This window comes from Alligator sinensis, unplaced genomic scaffold, assembly GCF_000455745.1.
Source record: "Alligator sinensis unplaced genomic scaffold, ASM45574v1 scaffold413_1, whole genome shotgun sequence".
In the NCBI taxonomy this organism is placed as follows: domain Eukaryota; kingdom Metazoa; phylum Chordata; order Crocodylia; family Alligatoridae; genus Alligator; species Alligator sinensis.
Genome location: NW_005842308.1, coordinates 1,641,887 through 1,647,228, shown reverse-complemented (window position 1 = coordinate 1,647,228; position 5,342 = coordinate 1,641,887). Strand labels below are relative to the sequence as shown.

At 43.6% G+C, this 5,342-nt stretch overlaps 1 protein-coding gene across 1 annotated transcript in view; it reads left to right on the top strand.

Moving 5' to 3' along the window:
- The window catches only part of SERTM1 (serine rich and transmembrane domain containing 1), a 16,780-nt gene that overhangs the window by 933 nt on the left and 10,505 nt on the right, over positions 1-5,342 (top strand). The window lies entirely within an intron of this gene.

Here is a 5,342-nt window from a genome sequence, read left to right as displayed (position 1 = left end):
AAAAAAAAAAAAAAAAAAAAAAAAAAAATTTAGTCATATTTCTTTCAATAAAACTACAAAAAGTAGGGTGGTTTTTGTTTTTCTTTTTTCTGTAAAATTGCTGTAACCATTGACTGATCAAAAATATGTAGTCAATTGACCCATTCATTGGCAATACTTGACTGGGCAGTTGACCAGCTTGCCAATACTTGTCTTTTTTTTTTTTTTTTTTTAATTAGCAAATTATTATACCAAAACATGCATTCTTTTCAGCAAGAGAAACTTTATTCAGAGCATTTCTATCCTGATACAAATTCAAGCTAGCTGAATAGCTTTGTTACCATATTGGACAACTGAATGAATTTAAGCCAGCCACAAACAGCAAAATACAAATAAGCAACCTATGATCTATATCTAACTCTCATTCTAAAAGTCACCAGCAGTGCTAGGAAAGTAACTAAGGGCTCCTATAGATGTGTGGGGAGCCTGCTCCAATACTCTAGAAATAGTGTGCTGGAGCACAGAAATTGATGTGCTCCAGCAGCCTTCTGCAGCATGTGCATCAGCATCCCCGCACTGAAAAAATGGGGGGGGGGGGGGGGCGCAAGAGAAAGGGGGGGGGGGGGGGGGGGGTGCTTTGAAATAAAACACGTTTTATGAGCTTTAGTTCAGAGCATCCCTCTGACATTTTTTTCAGTATGGGGATGCGCAGGGATACTGATACAGATGATGCACAGGTGCTTTTAATTAGCTTGGCTCACTAATTAAAGTGCCCGGTGCTGCATCCCAGAACACATGTGAAAATGCCCTTAGTGACTCTGTGACAGAATAAGATGCTTTTCACTGTAGGATACCACTTAAAAATCTTTCCAGACTATATTGAAAACTGTCATTATGGCTAATTGGCCAATATGAAATAGTTGCTGTCAGTCTGGTTCCCACTGGACATCAAATCTAGTACTAATTGTCCAGCTCAAATGAAAGCTGAAATGGACAAAGTAGCTCAAAATCCATTCTATCATCATAAAGGTACGTAAACAAGATGTAACGGGGCCTTTTCGGGGCCAGTACACCATTGGCCCGCCCACCTGTCCTGGGCTAACTGCCCGCCTCACTCATCTTCCACGCCTTGTTGTTTCATAATTGGTTCTAATTAGGCAGGAGGCTGTATATTCTTGCCCTGATGCCAGGGGATGCTATCTGTGGCTTCAATCCTCCTTTACACTAAGCCTAAGCCTTGCAGATGGCATCTGCCAGTGGTTTGCACTAGGTCTTTCATAAAATATATACACAAACAAACAAACACATGGGGGCTCCACATTGGAGTCCTCTTCCCCTTGGGGCTCAGGTGGCCACAGCCCTGGCTGGCCCTAGAGTCTTACAACCCCACACTGCCCCTTCAGTGGGGCTCTGCACACTGCCTTGTTCAGCTCAGGTGGCTGTAGCCCTGCCTGGCCCTTTGCCCTGTGGTATTACACCCTTTGAGGCTCAGGTGGTCACAGCTGTGCCTGGCCCCCTCTCAGGGTCCCTGCAGCCACAGGACTCGCAAAGAGCCTGGGTGCTGCTCCAGGTATCTCCGCTGACTTGGGCCCTGCCTCAGGACTCCCATGAGCCTAGGCTCCCCATGAACCAATTGAACCCACCAGGGATGTGGGAGCTGGGGTTATTAAGGTGCCCTGACCCACCTGGCACCAGGATGGTAACTGGCGAGGTATTTCCTAGGGGCTCCTGCGCCACTGGGAGCCCCACCAGACCACCCACTCCCAGCAGGGTGCAGTTTTAGGTCATTCCTAGGACCAAGAGCCTCCTGCTCCTACCTGCACATGTTTTATTAAGCAGTCCAGCCAGGTGATGTTTCTGCCTCCCTGCAAATAGCAAACTACTCTGTTTACATAGGTGGCCATGGTTTTAAAATGGCTGCTGCAATCAAGCATCTGCTGGCTGCTTGACAGGGTCCTTAAATTAGCAGGCACCAACAGTGCCCTGCCACACAAGACTACATGGTGAGGGGAAGCTTGCATTGCTGCTATCTCTGCTGTATTCTTCTGTGGATAAATAAGACCTGGTGTACAGTAACATCAGATCTAAATTCTTCCACCAGGGCTGTCAGGAGTTTCATCCCTTCTACAGATCAAATGTCAGTATTAAAATTGCTTGTCACCAATTGACATAGCCATGAGCTGATTTATGGTAGGTTTCCAGCTGTTGTAGCTGCACTCAATGTGCACAGGGAGATGGATGAGATGGCTCCGTGGTTATGGAACTAGGCTGGGACTTGAGAAGCCTGGTCTGATTCTGTGCTCCTCTAGACTTCCTGTGTAACCATGGGTAATATAGGCATATGAGAAGCAAGGATTTCTTTGGGTGATATCTTTTATTGGACAAACTATGTAGTTGGGATAAAGTTAGACAAGTTTTCAAATGCAAGGCATTCTTTCTCAGGTCACTGATAAGGTATTTAGGCATCTAGCTTCCACTGAGTTTTTGCAGTGCCTCAGCTTCTCATCTGTAAAACTGATTGTGTGGTACTGTTGCTCAGATACTTGGGTAAAGGAAATTACATACACCCTCCTAATCTCTATCTATGGTGCTTAACAAAAATATTAGTTTTAACTAATTAGTATAACCAGACCTAAAATGTATGCGTTTTCAGTGATCTGGCGCTCTTCATGAGCACTTATAAACCTTTGTGACATCTAAAATACCTTTCAACTTTTATAGTCACAGTAGGCAAGAAAGAAACCAAGGTGCCATCTTTGAAGAAACTTTATAAGATCAATGACTGATGGACTCGGAAGAAAATGAATCTACTAGACTTATCTCTGCTCCTTGCTTTTCATCTTGTAAGGCCCCAGGGGTTGTGAATTTGGTATATTAAATTGCATTTTCACTGAGGTCACTGGATGAAATAGAATGGTTCCATCAAGATACGCAGAGAGAGAGAGGTTATAGGCAATTGAATTATAAGGGATTTATAGCACTGGGTAGCCAAGGTTATCTGACAAAGTACCCTGCTTACTATGTGTTATGTTGAGATTGTAGGAATCAGAACTCTGGGTAGAAGTGATATCTTTTTATTAGACCAACTAGATATTTGCAAATAAATTCTTTATTTGTAAGCTTTTGGGCGCGCACACCTTTCTTCAAGCATAGATAGTAACATTTCTCCTAGGTGGAAATAATTCCTTTTGCCTGTAGACCAATACAGCTATAACTTGTATCCCTGAAATATGTTGAGAGATATGTTGTTGCACTCTCATCTATAGCTCACTTTGGTCTAAATTGTGGGACCACAACTTTGTTCGTAGACCTGCTCAGCACTTAATAAAAGTTTTACATATATTTGTTGTCCAGGTATCGTATTAATTTATGTTGTTTGTATTGAAAACAGTTTGTTCCAATTGTCCCAAGAAATAGCCTTTCAGGCTGGTGCCATTTAAGGAAAGATGTGAACAGGCAATAACTTAGAATCCTGGTCTGTGGGGAAGTACACTTAAAAGATAAATACAAGAGTAACAGATGACAGGAAAATAGCTGTTGAAGGATGCTGAAGCTAGATGGTTTTTAGTGGTAGCAGGTAACAGAACAAGGAGCTATGGTCTCAAGTTGCAGCAAGGGAAGTTTAGCTTAGATATTAGGAATTTTATTCTAACTAGGAAGGTAGTAAAACACTGGAACAGATTACCCAGAGAGGTTGTATACTCTTTATCCTTGGAGGTTTTTAAGACCCAGCTAGACAAAGCCTTGGCTGGGATGATCAATGTGGGGATGGTCCTGCTTTGAGCAGGGGGTTTGACTAGATGACCTCCTGAGGCCCCTTTCAACCCTAGTTTTCTATGACGATTTTACTCTGAAAAGAATGGTACCATGTTATGCAACAGATCTGCTTGTAGTCATCATATCTGGTGACTTTCTAATTCTACACTTCATAGGACTGTAAAGCTAAACCAACATGGAGCAAAGGTAGGTTTTAAGTCACTTGTTTACTAAGCTTCAGTCAGTTCAGTCTATGCAAACAGATGACTGTGTTTCTGGGAGAACCTTAGAGTCAGATTAGGGAAAGGCGGCAAAAACCTTACCAATTATAAAATGCATCTTCATCAGTTTATGAAAGAAATTATATGGGGCTTGTGATAGCAGGAGCCTGGGTCTGATGACCGTGGACCCCTCCAGTCCCTTGCCCTTTTATTGAGGCTGCACAGCTGTCCCTGAGAAGATTATCTGAAGATGGGATTGTCCAAGTGTAATCAAGCACTCCATCTGGCCTGCAAAGAGCCTTTCTTTTAGGGATTGAGCTTTTTTATACAGTGCGCTATTCAGGAAAGTGGTTAAGTTAACCAGAAACAAAACACTTATTCCAGAATTAGTGTGTCCACACATGGTGGGGCAAAGCTTTTTGTGGGTGATATCTTTTATTGGACCAACTATATAGTTGGGGGAGAGAGACAATTCCTCAGGTCTCTGAGAAAAAAGCAGACATCTTGAGCGCACAGAGTTATTCAGGACTAGTAACTGCATCTTAAATTCACATTTTACCCTTATACAAAAAACTTTCCAAACTTACAGAAGAGAAGGCTAAACCCATTATAGACGAGGCTAGTGCTGACTTCACTTCATTATTTTGCTTTACTCCTTGGTCAGTTTACTTGTCAGTTGGTCAGTTTACTTGTCTTTTCTCAAAATTCTGTTGCACTAGGACAAATTTAACTCTGTTGTAATATCACTGAAGTCAGTTGCATCTCCCATTGGTTTTTAGTACGGACAGGATTGGGGCCTCTGCCCTGATGTTCTGTGCATTCTTGGAAATGCACAAAATGCACCATGAAGAAAAAAGATGGTAGGGTTCTTTTTGAAGGAATTTGACACAGGAAAGTTAGGTGAGTTAGGGTTTCTGCCAGCCCTAAACTGCTCATAAATCATGGGCATAGGGAAGAACTGCATGGGGCTTACCATTACTGGGCATGTCCAAATAAGCATGCACATTTCCCAAGAGACAAAGCAGTGTCATGTAGTTCTGCCGCTGCTACTTGTCCCTGGGGAATGCCTGTGCATGCATGCTCTGGCATGTGGCAAGGTGTCCTGGGTGGGGTAGGGGAGGCTGAGCCCAGCCCCTGGGCTGGCCCCAGCAGCCTTACCTGGGGTCTTCCTGGGGCTCCAATGGTAGCGATGCAGATGCACGGAATCTGGCTGGCAGCTGGAGCATGACTGGTTGGTCAGGCTCTGGTTTCATAGATTCATAGACTTATAGATTCATAGATGTTAGGCTCGGAAAGGACCTCAATAGATCATCGAGTCCGACCCCCTGCATAGGCAGGAAAGAGGGCTGGGGCTAGATGACCCCAGCTAGATGCATATCCAAACTC